This window comes from Protopterus annectens, chromosome 6.part0, assembly GCF_019279795.1.
Source record: "Protopterus annectens isolate FY-2018-M chromosome 6.part0, PAN1.0, whole genome shotgun sequence".
Classification (NCBI taxonomy): Eukaryota; Metazoa; Chordata; order Ceratodontiformes; family Protopteridae; genus Protopterus; species Protopterus annectens.
The window spans coordinates 1,723,883,991-1,723,906,472 of record NC_056737.1 but is presented as its reverse complement, the minus strand read 5'-3'; the positions used below and the strand labels follow the sequence as shown (position 1 = coordinate 1,723,906,472).

Genomic DNA, 22,482 nt, shown 5'->3' with positions numbered 1-22,482 from the left:
GAGTTTTTCTGGAATACAACTTTGACATGACTGATTATGGTTGAGCTGATTTCATTGATTATGACTGCTTTGATCTGAGGTATTCTTCGTAGACAGGGGCGTGTTTGCATATTACTTGGTTGGCCACAATTGCACAGAACTTGGCAGTATTTTTCCAGATTTCAAAAACTTTATGGAATCTGACCCATGATGACCCTGTACAGGAAATTTCAGTGAGTGTCAATGTTATGAAATTAAATCTCTGAAATGCACTGTTGGTTAATCTCAAAGTGTACTTCTTGTGGCCTCCAAATAAATTAGTTTGCAGTACCAGCACATGCTAAAAATGCCTTCATACATCTGTCCAGCACCTGTTGAGTTCAGTGTGTGTGTGCCTTTACACATCTAGGATTTCACTGAACAGTAAGCAGTATGCTGTAGATATACAGCAGTTTTGCTACTGATAATGTCATGTTCCATATTTACACCAGAAAAATAGTAGGCTACCTTAAGCAGACGATAACTGCAGGTGTAGAATGCATCTAACGTCTTGTGTCTGCATGTTAAGGACAGTAATGTAATTCATTGAAATATCTGCTATCTTAAACTCAGCTTTTCCGATGATTTTCTTATCTCAGGAATGGCTAAAAAGAAATGACCCCCCAACTCCAAATTCTATACCCATTTTAAAGATGACTCTTTTGCTTCAAGAGCAAATCTATCAACTGGGCAAGTATGTCTTTGTTCATTTTTGTATTTAGCACACAGAATACTGTTAGGCATAAAACTTATAATACTGTGCAGTTTATTTATATATTTTTGCACCTAACTGAAATTTATATGCTCCAATTCCATGAGGCATGTGAGCAAGGGAGCCCGCAGGATTTTTTGCAGGGGGGGGGCAAACCCAGAGCCCCACCCACACAGCCCCATAGCCCTACCCACACAGCCCCACCCCCTCCACCCACGCAGCCATTCCAGTGTCCCATTATTTGGATATTTCTCCCCATTTGTCATAGACACTGTTCAAATCTCTCAGTGTGCATACTGTTTTATGCTTTACTTCTACAATGATTACAGATATTTGGATTTCATTTACAACTTTTATTTCAAATTTTATAGCACAAACACTGATAGACATTTACTAAACCTAAACAAAGCAATAGTCTTACAATGAAAACAGACTTAGCATTAAAACTTCTCTACCTTTGAAACCCACATTCACTGGAACAGCATTGAAATCCACATTCAAAGAAAATGCATCTGGCCAGTGGCAGGATAAGTTTACCTTTGGGTTGTTTTCAAATCATAGGCTCCTTGCACACATTTTTAGAACCATGCAAAAGTTCTTTGATTTATCTTCCTGACTGTATTGATTATACTATATAATAATTGAATTATATCCCTTGTATAATACAGCACCACTTGTTAGAGTGTGTTTTAAATGTATAGTTCTGAACATTTTTTCCTTTAAGCAATGAAACAAATCATATGAACCAATAATGACAACCTGCCCCATTCACAACATTTCAACCCTAAAGGGTCACTCAAACTTCTGTTATACAATCTACCAATATCAATCAATATGCAGAATCTCTGCAGAAGTAAAAGTCATCTGAATAATTCCACATTAAAGAGATCTGAAACCAGTGGAGAGGTTGTTGCTAGAAAACAACTTTATATTTCAGTGTTTCATTTACAAATTCAGTGTCTGTTACCCTTGTAGAATAAATTATATATATATATATATATATATATATATATATATACACATATAAATATATGTTACATTAAAAGAAATGGTAAGCTGCTATATTGCAATAGGGAATGGGTGGCAAGCTATAAAACAGGTTCATAGTTATTAGGTGTCTCATCCAAAGGAGGACATACTAAGGACTGCAGTACCATACCCCCTTAAAATACAAATGTACATGTTGTAGGAATAGAACCTACAGCCCTTTGCATCAAGATGCAAGTATGCTACCTGCTGTGCTAACACTGCTTTAAAATTCTATACCACAATCATGATACCATTTGCTAAACAAAAACAGTTGGACATTTTAAGCAGACTTAGCATGAGCAGCAGTAACCTTTGCTTCATTGAATCTCACAATTCCTTGCAAATGCACTTGAAAATAAATTTCACCTGCTAGATCTAACTAGGGCATTTCTCTCTCTCTCTCTCTCTCTCTCTCTCTCTCTCTGGCTGACACACTCTCTCTCTCTCACCTCAACTTCTTAGTGCAGGAAATCTGGACAAAGCCTAAAATAAACAGGGACAGATTATAAATATTGCTTTCATGAACTTATAAAATTGCTAGAATAACAGGATTTGTGTTGGTATGCATTTTTCTAATGGATATGATGTCTAAAACTATTTTGCAACTTCAATCCTTTTTAGGAGGAATATGGGGCAAAAATCTGGACATTCTGCAAAAACCTGGACAGCTGAGGGGTATGCTGCCTCCCTTTTATACATACACACACACACACACACACACACACACACACACACACACACACACACACACACACACACACACACACACACACACACACACACACACACACACACACACACACACACACACACACACACACACATGCGTACAGTCACCATCTGTGTACAAACAAGCATAGAACTGGTTTTACACTAGGCAGAGTTCAGGGTTGAGGCGATTACTTAGCCCATGTCAAAATCTACTTGGTGTGTGGGGGTCACCAGCCCCCAGAAGTTCTGAAGGGCTGAGTATTCTGTGATGCATTCATCTCTTATTGTTTGAAAGATGACTGTTAAACTGAGCAAGTGACAACAAGGTCATTTAGTTTCATCCACACAACCCCCACCATGCGGTTATAGCCACTTCTATGATGGCTGAGTGTGATAAAAGAGAATGACAGTGTGATGCATTTCAGCTTTGTTCCAAACACTTGCCACAAGATAAAATATTGCATGCTGCTTCACATAATCATATTGGTCCTAAAATATAAAATGATAAGAAAACAGCAGCAGGCAGATAGACATTTTCTTCCACAGAAGACAGTCACAGCCATTATACCTACACTCTCTGTGCATATCGGATGTCCAATTATGTAGTCCATCTTACTTCTTACAAAGGTAGACTAGTCCTTCAAATCCAGATAGTGACCAATTAGACTGAGTAAAGATAAGGTCAGTTATTTTCATCCAGCCAGCCCCAGCCTAGCAGTTATAGCCATAAGGTCTGACGGCTATGTAATATTTTTTCAACTCTGCAATCCACGCCATCAAGTTGTCGTGCGTTAAATTATACCAATCCAAGTTGTTCCATACAAATCACAAAGCTGGAAAAATATTGCCCAAACTATCTGGTTGATTACTGACAGCATTATTGTAAAAACTTTAATAGCACTTATCTCACCATGCCATTCCCCTCATCCCAACTGCCCTCATAAATCAAAAAGTGAGCAATATTGCCCAAAATATTTGTCTCATCACTGCCAAAATGATTGTAAAAACACAGTAATAACACTTCTCACTGCACCATTCCCTTCATCCCAACTGCCCACACAAATGACAAAGTCAAAAATATTTCCCAAAATATCTGAGTGATCACTGTCAGCATTATTATAAAACAGTAATAACACTTCACAAAGCCAGAAAAATTGTCAAAAAATCGGGATGATTGCTGTGAGCCATATTATTGTAAATTCTGAAATGATAAGTGTCTCACTGATACAGCATCATCCCTCTCCTCTTTGGTGCCTCCTCCCTGGCCAGTGAGAACTGAGCTTATGCCTGATTTTAATATTTAATTTACCACTCCTTGATGCATCTTCCCACCTATATTTTGAAGTTGCAAGGTCAGTACTTCCATGAACTCGCTATGATTAAGCAAATGTAAAGACGTGACTTGAACAGCAAGTCAGCTGGACCCCTGCCCTTGTACTGCCCAATATTCTGTGAGCGTATTTTCTTTTAAGTTATGAGTAATGCGCTGTGCATTTATTTATTTTTAGAGCAATGAAACATTTCTCTAACAATAAATAATTAAAAAGGGAAAAGGAGTCCCTACAAGCACAGTGACGTAAGTGATTGCCTAGTTCTCCCATGCATAAGGCCAGCCCTGGCATTGATACACTACAGCTATTAATACGTCTAAATAAAAACAATATGATAGAAGGCATTTCAGCCATGAAAAGTAGCAGACATGTATACATGCCATGATATTCAGTTTTCCTAGTTTAATACCTTTAAGATTATTTATAACATTCTACAATGCATTTCTTAATCATCCCCCTTCAGCACCTGCCCAATGGCTCCCCTTTCTGTGCCACATCTGTTCATTTATTCAATGTTGCGGTGAGAACCCTATGGCCAATTCATTCCCATTCAAGGAGCATTATCGGCTCATTTTCTGCTGAAGGTTGAGTGCCAAGTGTTAAGGAGTATGTGAGATGTCAGTCCTAAAGTTGTTTTCTCCCAATCCTAACCCCTCATCTGGGGGTGACTTGCAAGTCCACAATGGTTGCCTGGTCAGGAAGAGATAAATATGCTTCCACACATGCGTACTACTCTATCTCAGTGATGCAAATATTGTTACCCTGCTTAGCCTCTTCCATGAGTAACTACAAACTCACTAGTAAGTGTCACTAATGCAGCAGGTCAAGCGATCTCTCCCCACTCCGCAAGATGGGTGGGCTGGAATGCATAACTCAATCTAATCCTCCCTAGCTCAATTCAACGCCCATTCTGCTAGTCAAGCCCTGGTCATAGGAGCTGCAGTCAGGACTTCATCCCTCTACACTATTGGACAGGGCTCCTCTATTAAGTGTCTTGACAATGCTGGGAACCCCATAACATTTACTGCACAGCACTATACCACACTTATTACACAGTATAAAAAAGACTCACCAGAAACTAGGTCTTCTATATCGTAACAAAAGATACCTAACACCCAATGCTAGACTGTCCCTTGCCCAAGCTTTTCTCCTTCCCTCCCTTCTTTATGCTGCCCCTATATTTACCCATAGCCAAACTACTACCTTAAACAAACTTCAACAAACATACCATAAGATAGCTAGATTTGTTACAAACTCACCATATAATGCACACCACTGCCTATCCTTTAACTCCCTACATTGGCTCGAATTTCCCCACTTATTGCAGCTATCTCAACTTCAAATGCTACACTCCCTTCTCTACAAACCTTCATTCTGCAATACCCTCTCTTCTCTCATCTCAAGCTATTCTCCTCCCCGTACCTCTAACCAACTACTGCTACAAACTTACCAACCCAAAAAAAGTATCAGCAAATACCTCTACAAATCCTCCATTGCCCAAACCTGGAACAAACTTCCCAGGGACATCCTTTCCATCATTCACCCATCCCATTTTAAAGAAAAACTCAAGGCTCACCTACTAAAATCTAAAATCTGTCCTTGCCAAGCCCCAACTTGATAACTTTCCCCATACCCTATGTCATTACCCCCCCTTTTTTCTTAGATTGTTTTTGATCAAATCTAGCCTGTTTTTTCTCCCCAAATCTCTGATACCTGCACTGACAAAACAAACCAGTAATATAAATATGTAAATATGAAATTACACTGCTACCTTGTAATATAATACAGGTATACTGCCTTTAATTTTCTACTTTGATTTGTCTAACATATATATTGTGAAACCAATTTGTTCATATTCAACACTGTATAACTTTTTTCTCTTTTTTTAAGTATTATCATCTATTTGTGTAAACGTGCTTGTAAAAGACCTACTTAGTGATTGTATAACCTCTGTTGTAAACTGCTGCATTTCCTGGAGCTTTTCTCCTCGGGTCTCCACTGAAAATGGGTCCCAAGGCCAGTTGGACTAACCCGGTTAACAAATGCCAATAAATAAATAAATAAACAAATAAATAAATAATGTGCAGGAAGGTGCAGATCATATTTACTGAAATTATATATGTAGATGCTATGCGAACAAATAAATTATCATGTTGATTCTTAAAGCAGATTAAAGAAGCTTCCAGCCATAATTTTTTATGATAAATATTTTATAACTATGTATAACATGTGCCTCCTTTATGTGGAGGCCTTCAAAAAAGAATATATGAACTACATGACTCCTTCACTTTTACTCTGTTGTCTCGGTGACGAAAATGTCTGAATAAACTGATTAATTTGATTTAACTTCTACAGGAAATGTTGAATTTCAATTTACAGTTACTCAGGGGTCCCAAATAATGCCATGTGGCAAAAATCACGTAGTTTAGTAAATAAAAAGTAGCAGATGATGTGAGCAAAGACCTTGATGTTACAGAAGCACCATGCTGCAGTCTGATTCACACAGGCTTTGGCAACCTGTTTCTAGTACCTGCGAGAGGTCATAGGAATGCTACTACCCAAATGACAAACCCATGTTATATAAAAGTGAGACATTTGGAGAGCTGAACTGAGTCTGAAATCAGCATTTTAGAAATTTCATTATGCTCTTTACTACATTTTATATACCAGTTGTCAAAGTACATGGCCAGGATTCACTAATCCTCTGTGTAAGACTAAATAAGTCTTACTTGGAAACCGCAGCCTAAGAGGATGACGTCAGCGCACCATGCATATTCATGAGGGTGCACTGACTCAACTCTAAGGTTAATACGGAGCATGCACGAGTACAGGGGGCATGTCAGACTGCCAAGCAGTCCAAAAATCCATGCCCCTGCAAGTCCCTCAATCTGCAAATGTCAACTGAAATGAACGAGTCCGCTCAAATGTGTACATACCCAACACTACACTCCCCCACATTCTAAATCCCTGTACAATTCTAAAATGTAAAACTTTCCTTTTTTTTCATTATTCCCGATATAGCTGCCCATATTTGCATGTGTTTGTGTGGGTTTGCCCATTGCTTAGCTACAGTTAGCAGTTTAGAGGTCGAAGAGGATAAAAAGAGACTTATATGCAAATTAAGCCAAATAGCAATAGCGTAGTGGTAGAGCCTTCGCACAAAGAGGAGGCATTCCCAGTTTGAGTCCCACCACTCCCCTTTCTATTTTCTGTAGGAAACCAGTATAGAAAAATAATTCCTGACATTTATCTTTAAAATTTTAGTAAAAAGCTTTGAAATGGCCTATGTAGTAGTGAACGATATTTTATATATATATATAAGAAGGTGAATTGGTTATGCATACTGATGAATGCATAAGTAACATATCTTAAGCAATGTGAAGCACTGCTAAGCAAAGTTTACCAGTATTAAGCACATTTAAGTATAAATGCTCATAGCTTAGCACTGCTGTAACTAATGCATTGGCTTTGCGTGGAGCTGTGCATCACGCCAACTAGCACAAACAAAACATGTTTGCGTGAAGCTGTGCACCGCGCTAACGCAATGTTGGGGAATGTTGAGCAACGTTCTGCAACATCGAGCAACGTAGAGCAACGTTGGGCAAAATTGAGCAAAGTCGGCTAAACACAGCCACACCCCCTAGCCGGTCTGGCCAGTAGTAAAATAAAAAGCAATGACAGGCCTCGAACCCGGAATACTGTGCACCATAATCACAGTACTGAACCACTAAGCCATGACAGCTTTTGATATTTATGCACTGTCAACACACATATACATATTAATGAAAGTTTACCCAGTGCTAAGCAGGTGTGCTTTTAGCTGAGAATTTTCAAAACCGGCCAAAAACAAATAAGTGCGGGAAATGAGGCATATTTAAGCTCCATAGGCGGGAATACTTGCCATAACTGGTTGTAGCTCCCATCTGCAGGCAGCATGGCTGGTGTTGGAGAGGGCTCTCGCTTCCGAGTGCAACAGTGGGGCATTGAGGGGTCAAAAGTGATGGTTCAGCTCCTCATCCATAATCATGATGCCAGACTCCTGCAGGGCCAGTTCCAGGGCACTGAATACAAAGCGGAATCCTGGAACCATCTCGCACATGATCTCACCAGTGCCGCAGGCATCCCTCGGTCTGGTGAGCAGGTCAGATACCACTACTCAGACCTGAAGAGACGCAAGGATGACCGACTGAACCAGTGGATACAGGAGGCCCGTGGGATGGAAAATGCCCCACTACTGAGTAGGTAGCCATGGAATGAATTATGTAAGAACTGCTATCGTAGTCTATATTATGGATAGGTATGTCTCAATATCACTTCATTTACTTCACAGCTGCAGGTGTCCTTGCTGCAAATCAACAAGCCTATGCAGATAGGCTGCTAAGGCTGCACCACCAGGAAGGTTAGTAATTATTCTGCACGTATTGTTATATAAAATAAGTGAGAGAGCCTGAAAAAAAGTGTTGTAGCCCAATAATAAAGGTATAATAAGTCTTGCATAACATCGCTGCATGTACTGTTATATAAAATAAGTGAGAGAGCCTGAAAAAGAGTGTTGTAACCCATTAATAAAGGTATAATACATCTTGAATGAGTATTCTGCATGCACTGATATATCAAATAAATGAGAGAGCCTCTAGAAAAGTGTGTAATGTAATTAATAAAGGCATAATTCCTGGAATGTGTCCATGTCATTTTCTTCGAAATGTTGTACTCTTGCATTATAGAAATAGTACTGTTGTATTAAGTGCTGTCAACCCACACTTGGGTAGGCCCATAGAAAGTGGATGAAGGGAGTGCCAGTAGCTGTTAAGCATATATACAGTCCTTAACTGTTGGTTCATGGCTGGCATGTATAGGTAAACTGGCACATGAGTAGCTTGTTATTGTGTTCCCCAGGAATGTCAGGGTGCTGCTAGAAATGTAGGGGGCTGTTAAAATATAACTGATAATGTCACCTGAACACATCCAGATATGTAGATATATAAATATAAATAAAATATATAAATATGTAGCAGTAACATCTGCATCCTGGACAGTTTGTATGTTAGATACAGGTCAGGTATATAAGGAACTAGCAAAACCCATTTCACAATTTAACAGACATTGCCTAGTGTAATAAGACATGTAGGGGATATATACCTACAGTTAATAGGAATGTAGTGTAAACTATAAGTACATATAAGTTGTTAATGGAGGTATCTTTTTACACCCTACTGTATGTGCATAAACAATCCAATTCCACACCTCAATGGGTATGTCTAATCTCAAAACATTTGTTGGGACATATGTCCTATTGGTTTATAAATATCTGTATTTATTTTGATGCATGTGCCCTGTTCAAATACCACAGTCTTGGTGGCCTGTTGCCACCAATCTATCCTGCATGCTGTTGGAATGTCCACTGTTGCTCTATATATGCATGTGTTATGCTTGATGTTCAACTGTTGGAACTCTGGTGTGTCGGGTTAATGGGAATATTACTGCATGCTGTTACAACTAATTTGGAATGCTGTTGGCTGTTACCAACCCATATTGTCATTAAATCCTCCTAAACATAGAACGTATGGGAAGGTCGGTCCCAGTGGACCCACCTGTCCCACCTCAGCTGGCAATGACACCTGGCACCAGTAGGTCCGGTGCCCAGCCCCGGACCTCTTCCTCCATTGGCCCTGTGCTGCTTTCAGGTGGAAGCGGTGCAGGGGATGGGGCTCATCCCCCCTCTGCAAGCATGGCTGGAGGAGGGCCACCTATCACCCTCCGAACAGTCCGAGCTGTGGTGCATAGGGAGATCGAGCGTTCAGTCGCTGATCCTCTACACCAGCTTGAGGCACGTGTGGCATGACTCACGGGTGAGCCTGCCCCTCCTACGCAGCCCCCAGCACAGCCACCCTCTGGGCTGTGAAGGTGCAGTGGTGACGGCCCATGGGTGGGGATCTCAGTTCCACTGTTGCCATCTGTGGGCTCATGGGCTTGCGATTTCCAAACATCCTTCCCCGTCAATGTTGTTCACCCACCACATGTGTCATATTCCGCCCCTGTATGCGTCTTGATTGTCTTGTCTGTTTACCTCCCCAACCTACCTCTCCAAATATACCTACTTCCCCTACCCCACATTCCACTCTCACCTGAAAAAAAAGGGCAATCTGCTCCCAAAAAAAAAATTACGCCCCATACATAGCTGCCCATTTTGCACACATGTCCGATGGACACATAAACTGATATTTAATTGGCAGTACAACATACTTTGTTGTCCTCACCCCTCTCTCAGGGGTGGAAGGTTTCAAATTTCCCTCCAAATTACTAGCATATGCACAGCTGTTGCTGTTAAAGAAATGGGCAGCTATGAACCTTCCCTACACCCGTCCTGCACATCCCGAGCTGTTTTCCCTACTGTCTTTCCCTCTTTGTGCCCCTTTTTCACCACTTTCCTATCTCCCCATTTTCTTTTCTTTCAAAGAAATGAGCATGGGGGTTAGCGTGAGTAAGCACGTTTAAGCAGTAGTTAGTGGGTTTGCGCTAGTGTGCGCTTGTGTGCGCTTAGCTACGTATTGCTAAGCTTCATGCAAACCCACACAAACCCGCTTACAACTGCTTAGGTGTGCCTTAGTCACCCTGCATGTGAGGGCCCCTGTTCTGCTCAGCAGCAAAATAAAACACCACTGTCAGTCTTGAACCCCGGACCTTGGACACACTAGACTGCATGAAGTACCACTAAGCCACAGTAAATATACAGCAGGTTGTTGCTGAAATATATATATCATGCATCACAATGAGTGAATGTAAAGGAAAGATAGGAATGCCATAACACAAAACCTGTTCTGTGGAACTTTACCAACAGCTGTTGTGGAATTACATTACATGACTGTGATAACAGAACCAGACATTCTAGCAGTAAATAATGTAACAGCAGCAATTTACAACCCCCACACAGCATCATAGCAGGACAATCCCCAAAATACCTGTGTGTTCAGGGTCCAGCAAGGATGTAGGTTGGCATACTCAGTACTGGAATTGTCCAGTTTCCATCAGCATCCTGTGCTAATGTCAACAATAAAAAAGCACCATCTGTGCAGAAGTGAGTACATTAATATTAACAGTATAGCAGTTCACAAACAGTTCATGTGCCAAATGAATACATCTCATTAATTACGTATGTATGGCAGCTAAATGTATAAGTAGAAAAGAAACTACATACTCCCATGTATCTTGTGTTAGCATTTGTAGGGGTGAGTACAATTCTACACTGACAACTGTGTACTGGAAGTGGCAACATTCAGGTCTGAGTACAACATTCAAATCACTGGCTACACCCCTAGCTTCAGATATAAGAGGTATACAAACCTTCTGACTTACACAACGGTGTCCACAGCAAACAAGCATGGGCCCCACTTTGGAAAACTGAAAGGACTATGCCTACCTGACCTAGCAATTTATAGCATTGGGTTGCTATGACAGTGAGTACTGCAATTACCACACAGCAGGATGCATGCAATTACCAAATGGTGGCCACCAGTTGGTGCAGAGGCCATCACATGCACATGTGCAGATACCTATAAAAGCAGGCTGTACTTGTTATCCACACATGCAATCATTTCATTGCAGCTACAGAGAGAGAGAGAGAGAGAGAGAGAGAGAGAGAGAGAGACACACAGACAGACAGACAGACAGACACCGACAGCTACAACAAGAGCAACAGCAACAGAAAAAAAAGACATTAAAAAAAATATATATATTAACAAAAATAAAATTAAAAAAAATATATATATTAAAAAAAAATTATACAAAACACACGGAACTGACAAATACAAATACATACAAATAGAAGGTATGTAACAGATATGTATTTACTGGTATGTAGTAGATGTTTTTGAAGAGTAATCTACATACTTTGAATCATCCATATGTGGCAGCAGTATGTATCTATGCACAGATGCCCTCCATAACTACTGCCATGGAGAAATCAGTGTGTAGCTGTGTGCACTGGGATATGACTGCGACATATGTAGCTCAGCATTAAATGTCAAACGTCTGATCCATGTTATCTGTGTTCTGTACAGTAGTGTGTACAATGTCTGTTTGGGGAGTAGCGCATACAGTTATATAAACATGGATGTGACAGAGTAACAAATGCATGATAGTCATATTAACGTATAGCTTAGCTTTGGCAAAAGCTGTACCAGGCTAGTTTGCTAATCTAGCATTTGCAACTATATATACACCCTCTAATATTACTGTGTGCTCATATGTGATACCTGTTCATGTTGCAGCAAGGCCCAACAGGTAAGCCGTGAAGTCCACGGACTTACAATAGTGTAGACCGTGTGTGTGTATGGCACACACATACAGAGAGATCAGTCTGTGTCAGATATATTAGCATCTGTACATGTGCATAAAGCAAGGGACGTACTGCAACTGTTTGTGAAGGGTTGACATATATATGTTGGTGAAGGTTGTTATCTGCATATTTCTATGTAGGTTGTAGTGTGTGGCAAACAAGACAGCATACAGTGCTGGTATATGACATGTGGTGGTTAAACGCTGTGGGTATGATTTGTCAGGTTTGCAGTGTTGCAGCCAGTGAGGCCTGCTAAAGCTACATGGGCTGAGAACACCTTAAATGCATTCCGCACAACACTGTGCAATATTATTACATAACTGTATACCTCACAACCTTCGCATAATTGATATTCCCACCATGAAAGGTGGACCGTATATGTGTCTATATGTATGTCTATATGTACACCAATGGATGTTAATATGGTTAATATGTATATATATATATATATATATATATATATATATATATATATATATATAGAGAGAGAGAGCGAGACAGGGTCATATTTACTGCGACAGATGCCTGGCGACAAAGCCATGGACTCAAGCTCAATGTTGAAACTGCATTGGCATCCCTTATGGCAAAACCTCCATACCCATGAACTACCACATAGGTGGTAGTCTACTTAGCACCGAAAGTGTGATAAGAGACCATGGCACACAGGTGGACAGTAGTCTCCCCTTTGATAATCACAGTGCCACACTAGTCATGTAATCTGTCTACGTGGCACACCTCCTCACAAAATATGTGTCATCCAGGGAAATATAGGTCAGTGTTCCCCTCTACTCATCATACATATAACCCATTATAGAGTGCAATGCCCCATGTGGTATGTACCTCACAAGACATCTACAGCAACTGGAAAGGCCACAGACATACATCAGAAAGAGTAATACCGGCCTCAAACAGATGCCCTATGCAGACCATCTCAGAAAACCACAGCTAGACTGTGTTGCATATCACCTACCCAGAGGGGCCCTCTGAATAACATACAAAGCTATGTCAAACCCAGAGCTGTTGGACATGCTCCACATAAACAGATCACAATCCCTATCAGCTACACGCTCTAGGGACATAAACCTTGTCACCTCAATAGACAGAACATGCTGGAGGGATAGATTCCTATCTCAGAGACATCCCATACTCTGGAACAAACCACCTATCAATAGCAAACCAAGCTCCTCATTAGCAGTCATCATGAATAATCCTGATGATTGGATGGGAGATAGGAAATACACACCGGGAATCACCTCTGTGGCTCTGCTGGACAGGGGCATGTGAAATTAGATTACATGTGTGTCAAAGGCCAAGGTAGCGTATGGCTAGGCTTCTACAGGCCCTAGGGCCAATAGCCTATTACCTACCTATGAACCGATACACACCCACATGTACTTGTTGCAATAATTGCTATGTGAGGTTGACGGAGTGGGATGGTGAAAGTGTTGGTGAATGTGTTGAGGTTCTGTCAATGTGTGATAGCTTAGTGGGAAACTGTTTCCGTCATGCTATTTTGTGTCCTAGTTCTGATCACAGCAAAAGATGTGTATGCTATTGCTAAGCAGAAAAAGCAGTATGGCATATGGTCTGACGTAGTCCCTTGGTGTGGACTGGGGTGTGCCATTGTAGGCTAAAGCAGTACATGTATGCTTATTGATTGGTATTGCTGGTGAATCCAAATCCCGTATGAACTGTAGTGCTACCTGAAGCTGTATACCTAAACAGCACAGTATGGTGTATGTCCACATTGCTTGAAAACATTGTTATGTGTGTTCCCTGTAGTCCTCACAGATTACATACATCAGGCATAATGTTTTGTAAGTACTGACACACAGTACTGTATGGTACACAGGTAAAGCTCATATGGGTTGCCATACCTTTGTGTCTTGTATGTATGTGTGATGTGTGTGTGGGTATGCCTGTAACATGCCCTCAGTCATATGTGTGTTACAGGATATAAGTGCATAGCTAGCAACATGTATAGTCTAGTACAGCAGTATGCCACCTATACTAACGAATGTGCACATATGTTAGGCAGGGGTTTGCCACCAACAACTAGTGTGGTATACTCGTAATACTGTAACTGGACTTTACAATCATTGCAATGGATGACATATTTCATTATGCATTAGCTTGATATATACCTCCTGTTTCTAGGTGGTGCATTGTGTCGCATACAGTGTGACATGTACTGTTGTATAGTCTTACATACTGGTTTCTCTTTGTTGCTGTGCAGAACATGGTTTGATATATAGAGCGTGCCAGGCACTGTCAGGCAGTTGTGGTATGAGCACTGATATGTGGTATTGAAAGTGTGTATCCTCTGACAGCCAATAGGTTGCTATATATGGCAGTTCAGTGATATCTGTACTTTAAAATGTTAAGTGTGCCACATGACTTGCTCACACATATTATTTCATTGTCTTCCAGGGTCATGGCTCGCCATCGCAATAGGACATACAGCCCAGCTGAGGATGAGCAGATCACAACCAGCTTGGTTTAGCACTATGCCCTGCTGTTCTCAAGAACCAGCCAGGACCAGCATGAGTGGACTGCACTGTGGCAAGACATTGTCCATCGGGTAAATGTCATAGGCATGCACAACTGGACATATGAGCAGGTACACCATCACTGCAGTGATTTACTTAGACATGTCCGGCAGCATGAGTCTGATGTCTGTAGACAACAGCTTGCCACAGGTGGTGGGGTAGCCATCCATCCCCCCCTCACCAGAGTGGAGTAGCTGCTCCTCAGCCTGGTGGCTCCTGGCCAACAACAACAACAGCAAACATGTATCATCATGGAGGCCGGAGACATCCAGCGAGTTGACACAGAGCGTGCAGGTAACATGGCATATCTGTAGACTACTGTTACCTCTATTGGTAGATCATGCATATGTAAGATGTGTACTGTGTAGTTAGAAGATGTGGAGGCTGGTTTTGTGCAATACTGATAATTTGGAACATAATCTGTAGGACTGTCAACCATTGTACTACTGTAAGATTGCAAACCCACAGTAGCAATGCCACAGTTGTTGCCACTGATAAACTGTCTCATATCCTTATAGGTCCCTCTGTTGTGACAGCAAGGCAGCAGACCCATGCTGGTGAGTGTGTTCTACATTTAATATTGCATGATATATGTGCATGTCATAGGTAAGGCATAGGACATGTACACGTAACACACCTACGCATAATGCATGCTGTGCATGTTTGCTGTGAGACTATGCACATCCCAGTAATGTGTGTAGCTGCCTCAAACACATGCAATACACAAAGCATCCCACACAACCGTGGCAAAACTGCAGTGGACATTGGACAGGCAGAGTCGATACACATGCACACAACATGCACAATATTGTCATACGCAGTACACGTTAATATGCTACACATGGCATATTCAGACACCCGCTGTAAGGTCACACTCCAGTATCCCAAATGTCATCCACACAGCACACATAATATACCTGAGGGGTAGGGGCCTATCATGGGGCTGTGTGACATTCTGCAACACATAACACATTCATGTTAGGCAATGTTCCCTATTGGGCACCTTACAAACCCATGTAACAACTGGTTGTGAAATGGTGAATGTAACCATGGTACTGCAGTTCAGGTACAGCATGCTAGGTGCCGGTGTGGCACACATTAGTAGCCTTGAGTGACCACATGATGCTGCATGATGCTGGCTCATGGTACTACACCCCATCCAGTTACAGTAACCACAGTACTACACATAGCATTCATTGCTATGCACCTCACTGTTGTGTGTGTGCAAACATATGCACCTATACACAACATGCATAGCAATCACCATTTGTACAAAGTGACACATATATGTCTTGTAATGCTATGGAGTGTATAGGTCACATGACACACATTGTGTATGTGTGATGTTTAATGTTGCAGTTGTGTTGTAGCATGCCATGTCATGGCTGGCACTGGCATGTACACAATATGTCCTACACTCACCATAACCACTGCACAATGGCTATGCTGAGCAATGGTATTCCATCAGGTATACATGCACCACTCATCCTGTGTGTATACATAGCATGCATGTGCTAAACCTGTGTCTAAAATTATCTGCTAAAGACACAGATGCTCTAATCAGAAATGGATATCTATGTGACACAAAGATACACATGCAGCCATGGTATGTATACCTGTGAGTGATGGTGCACTGGACATTGCAGAGCTTTCAATACTTGCATAGCAATGTTGTGTCCATGTACACATTGCGTTCCAGGGTGAGGCCAATCACTGAACAACAACACACATGCATCAGAGCCATGTATATTGTTATTAGCAAGGGCTGTCTACACCCGCACTGCATGCTGTTGAGCAACACATGTCCTGCATGCTGACACGTGTGATATGACTGTTTGGCTTGTGATACTTTACCCCACCATCAACCGCTATTGAGTATGTTCTGGATTGCTGGTGGTGTGTGTGTGTGTGTGTGTGTGTGTGTGTGTGTGTGTGTGTGTGTGTGTGTGTGTGTGTGTGTGTGTGTGTCTGTTTAAGTGAGGTGTGTATTTGTGTGCATGTGTGCATGTGTGCATGTGTGCATGTGTTCATGTTCATATGTGCATGTGTGCATGTGTGCATGTGTTCATGTGTTCATGTGTTCATGTGTGCATGTGTTCATGTGTGCATGTGTGCATGTGTTCCAACATCTAGTACAGGTCATAAAGTGTGTTTCCTGTCTTTCTCTCACAGGTGCTGAGGTTGGGCTGGTTCACTGCAGCAGGGAACCTGATGTCACTGAGCAAAATAGTGATGATGAGGATAGGTGTGTTGAGGCACAGGCATGTTTGCCAGGGTCTGTCGTTGGCCCAATAATCGACAGAACACAAGTTTCCACCCCATCCATGCACACAGTCATACTGCCAATACAACCTCACGAATGTTCAAGGCTGTCATGGAGACACAGGTACGTATGGAACGGTACACCAGACAGGGACTAAGGGCACAGAGGGCACATAACACCGTTGTAATTGACAGTATCTGTGACCTAGCAGGTGCCATCCATAATTACACTGAGGTCACTGATAGACTTTGGGGTGAGACATTAGATGTCTTCCGCAATGTTATGTCCATGTGTCAGGACAGTGCGGGATGGTTGAGATATCAATGTGGATGTATGCCAGCAACATCAGCAGCTGGCAGTCGCTGTGGATGTCCCTCAAGTCACAGCCACTTTGGTAGTGCCAGTACCAGCCCCAGCAATGTTGGGGGTGGGCTGTCCATAGACCGTCCTAGAAGACCACGTGCATGCGGCTCTGGACAGTCCCAGCAGGGACCTGGATCCAGTGTACATCTGTCCACCTCTGAGGATAGTACCCAGTCTGGCTTAGTACCTGATACTGTCAGTAGCACACCTGCCAGGCACAGGTACCGTGTCCATGGCCAGAGATGGTGATATGTAAAGCCTGGTAGGTACAGTCTGTGGCTGTCCCACAAATCCCCGTATATGTCAGCCACATGGTGGAACTGTGTGCATGCAGACACACACACACACACACACACACACACACACACACACACACACACACACACACACACACACACACACACACACATAAAACAGACACCTAGGGCTAACACATACCCACACACATTACATCAACATTGGCCTTTAGCAGTACTCTTGGCCCTCACACACACACATACATGTCAATTGTATGGCTCAATGTAGGCCTCTGGCAAACCAACAACACACCCTGTGCATATGATGAAACCTGTGCCACCTCCTGTCATCTGTAACACTGATACAGGAACAGGCTAACATGGTGCTGATGTACAGGGTGACTTTACACCAGTATAGCAATGTTAGCATGTTGTCAGCAGTAGAGTGTAATGCTATCCTTGAAAATGTAGCTGAGCAGGCATGATGCATTCAAGCTATGATTGTCAATGTAGTACTGTTTACACCAGTGTTAGTTTCAATAGTGTATTGTCCACCCACGTACCACTTGGCTGATGTGTGTAGTATTGGCAGCATGTGAGTGGACAGTACGTGTGGGATGTTTGTAGCACAGATTTGCAGGTGTACATTTGTGAACATGGTGGAGGTGCACTGTCTGCATGTACGTGCATAGTGGACACATGGGCAGGGTGACATGCCCTGTGTTACACAGTAATGCTCCATAGTTTCTATTGGTGGCCAGTATGCATTGTACTACACACATTTCGGATCTTGAGTACACATGTGTGTATGACATGGTTTGACACAGTGCTGTGGATGATACTGTTACTATCTGTCATGGTTTTGCATTCTGGTAGTATACATAACCTCAACAGCCTGACCATAAACAATTGTTAGATGATGTCTTGACAACTGACACACAGATGTAGGACACACAGTAACATTTGGACACTTCAGGTACTATACTATGCCAGTAACCAGTGGTATTCACCTGCAGCCATTCCTGAGACCACTCCTGTTTGCCATATAGCTCTCTTAGGTACAAGCAATCACAGTAGGGATATGTCCATCCACGTCTGGGAATACATACTGTGGCCTATAATGCATTCTCCAGATGACACACACATCCTCCACAAGGGTATCAGATACCTGTTGTCAAACCCATGCTGTAAAGCTATAAGCAAACCAGAGCATAGTCATCCACCTTTACGAAACATAGTATCCCCACAGTACCACATAGGTAGTAGCCACCAACATGTTGAACAGGTACAGATGTGTACATGCAGCCAAATGTTACATCATCTCTACTTTGGTAATCACATTTCCAAAGGTATTTAGAAATCCTTCGCTGGATCACATAAGCAATAAGGGGTCTGCATGCATATCCACAAAGGTTGTTGTACACCTGTAATGAAAAGCCATCATTGACAGACTTTGCTGCGTTTGAACAGGTCTGTAATATATCTCAGCCATAAATGCTCACTCACACAATTCAATAGAAACCGTAATGAGTGTGTGTGACACGGATGACCTAGGCCAGGGATCACTGCAGTCGCTGGCCTTGTCACAAGCATAGAGATGTGACCTAAGGTCTGGAAAGTGGCAGCACACTCTGGCAGAGATGACAGATGTGTTCATGGAGAAAGCAGGGTTCCCACCTATGAAATAATTGAGGTCACATGTACGTATATGTATTTGCCACACAGCTACCTGACATGTGCAATGCACATACTGTTGTCATACAGTAGTAAAAGCAAAACCCACAACACATTGAACAACAGTGTCACACACATAGAGCAGACACACACTCACCAAGTGCAGGGTTCAAACCCCTACCTAACTACTTCATGATACTAGAGGAGTACGCATTAACACGACACGCTATACACATTACTGGGAATTCATTTTCCACAGGTATATTTGTAGGATGGTAACATCATCAGACTTGACAAAGATTAGTATACCACTTTTAAGGTGTTTTACTACTCTCCAAAAATGTTGCTCTTCTCCAAGGAGATCACACATGAACACACACACACACACACACACACACACACACACACACACACACACACACACTTGTCAAGTGCAGGATTCAAACCCCTACCTAATTTCTTCATGATACTAGAGGAGTACCATTAACAAGACATGCTATACACATTACTGGGAGTTCTCTTTTCCACAGGTATATTTGTAGGATGGTGACATCATCAGACTAGACAAAGTGGGTTACATTACGTGACATTAGGAGGGCTACATAGAAGGAATGTCTAAACACTTTGGCCATGTGATCATCAAAGGAGAGATTACTATTTACCTGTGTCCCCAGGGCCATAATGACTTTCTCCGTACATACCGGATTACCACCTATGTGGTAATTTGTGTGCACTTTGTTTTATTCAAAGGGGATGACTATGCATTCTTTGGCATTCTGCTTGAGGACATTGTTTTGACACCAGGTATCTGTCTCTGTAAGACCCTTTTGGAGGATGGCTGTGTCAGCCATAGAGTCGATTATGGACCACAGTTAGCAGTCATCTACAAACCTGTTCAGCCATACTCCTCCCATGCTTGCCTGTACCTCTGAGCAGTATCTACTGAACAGGTGGGGTCCTAGGACCAAGACCTGTGTGATGCCATTTGTGACTGGTTTAGAGTCGGACATGGCACCCGCAACCCGAAACATGTGTGTTTGATCTGTGAGCCACTTGGCCACCCATCCTGTGACATAGCTGTTAATGTTCCAGCTGGTAAGCTTGTCCATGATGACAGAGTGGGGAATGGTGTAGAAAGTCCTTAGAGAGGTCCAGGTGGGCTGTGTGGACTACTTTCACCTCCATCTATGTCCTTGGTAACCGTTTCAAATAAGTCATCTAGGTTTAGGAGGCAGGATCTGCCTTTAACAAGGCCAAGTTGGGTAGAGTCCAGTGTCTGGAGGTCCCCAATGTCTCTGTTTATGGGTTCCATGATAATTTGCTCCATAGCTTTGCCGACCAGGCTGAGTAGACCTATAGGGTAATGGTTTCCAGGTTCTGTTGTGGCACCCCCTTTGTGGAGCTGGATGACTGTTGGTGTATGCCATTCTTTGGGTAAATAGCCTGTGGTACAATTGAGTCTGGACAGTGAATGTAAGTGAGGGTATAGTTCCATTTGGGGCTGGTGTACGGTGCAGCCTGGGACACCATCCAGTCCCATTGATGCTGTGTTCTTAGCTTTGGAGATGGCTGTCTTTACCTGCATGTCCATGAAGCCTGGGGCTCTGCATTCTTCTGGGATGGACACAGGCCCTTTTGGGAGTGATGGGGGGAAGTTTGCACTGAACCTGTCCCCCGGGATGTGGGCAATTTAAGTTGGTTCAGTGTATTTCTTGCCATTTTTCAGTAGCTGACAGCATATTTGGAAGTTGCCACCTACATTTTTGGTATAGCTAACGAAGGCTTTGTGGTTGTTATTCTTACATTCCTTGGCAATTTGTCTTTAGAAACTGGCCTTAGATTGTTTTATGAGCGATCATTGTTTCTTCCTAATAATGATCAGTGATGCCTTTCCTTTTGTGAAGTTTGCTCTATCATGTGTTAGCTTCCTCCTGCTGTTGTCTAGCTTATTTAGGGGCAATGACCACCAGATTGGTTTCTTATTTTTGGAGGAGTGCATCTTGGTTTTATTTGGGATGTCTCGATCAATGCATCCCTGTAGATGCTCATAGGATGCACTTGTAAATTATTCGGCAGATTGTATGGCATTATCCTATAGCAAGGGGGCTTTGGAACTTTCTACTTTTATGAAAAGGACTGTAGGTGTTTATAAACCTATCCTAAACCAAGTTGAGATTAGTATAGGTTCCACTTCTAATAACACCTGCATTCCAATCCTGGGACTATATCCTAGTCCGAATTCTGACCCAGTTGTTACTAGTAGGAAATCATTGTTCGCCTTGAGTTTTGTCACCACTTACAATGTTAACTCCCAAGCTATTTGGTCAATTATTCGCAAGAATTGGCACTTCATCTCTGATAATACCTTTCTTTTTGAAAAACTAGGTGCACAACCTTGTGTTGTGTATAAAAGGGGATGTAATCTGAAAGAATTACTCCAAAGAAACTTACCCCAAACTCAACTTAGTAGACAGAAAGGTATGTCCATTTGTGGTCGTTGTAACTGGTGTAAGGTAGTTAAATCGGGTAACTCCTTTACAGTTAGAAATAGAAAATATTTGATTCATTACAAGTTAAACTGTGAGTCTAAATCCATAATATATATAGCATCATGCAATTGTTGTCCTGCTTTTTACATAGGGAAGACGGACCGTAAGGCCCGTGAACGGTTTTACCAACATTCCTATGCTATTAGAAAGAACCTTAATGACAATGCATTAGCTAAACACATTAGCAATAACCCTGGACATAGCTTTTCATTTATGGGGATAGATCAAGTCCCTATTTGTATTAGGGGGGGTCCATCCTCTCTGATTTTGGAGAACCGGGAACTTGAGTGGCAGCTAAAGCTAGATGCCTTCAGGTTTCCCGGATTAAATGAAAACTGCAATATTTCAGCAGTCTTAAGACTTAGGAGTTATTTCAGATAGATATTTCCTTACTTGTGGTATGCTTTGTACTTTGTATCTTGTATTTTTATATTTTTTTATAATTTTTTATATACATATATTTTTTTACTTTAAAGCATTCACACATCAGGTATGATGAGATTTTACTTGAAGGTTTAGTTATTAGTATATTGAAGCAACAACATTTTGCTGTTGCTTTATATTTTACGATTGTTAATTGATTTTTTAAACATGCCATATTTTTATTATTCATTACACCTTTAGTTTTTACACTGAGAGGTGACGTGTGTTTGTATCACTTCCTGTGTATATAAAGGTGCGCTTTCTAGCACTTGTGTTTGATCTCTGATGA

The 22,482-nt window shown here is 41.9% G+C and overlaps 1 protein-coding gene across 1 annotated transcript in view; it reads left to right on the top strand.

Annotated features, from left to right (window-relative positions):
* Positions 1–22,482, top strand: part of LOC122804911 (sterol 26-hydroxylase, mitochondrial-like) — a 755,523-nt gene that overhangs the window by 30,716 nt on the left and 702,325 nt on the right. The gene's annotated exons all lie outside the window — the stretch shown is intronic.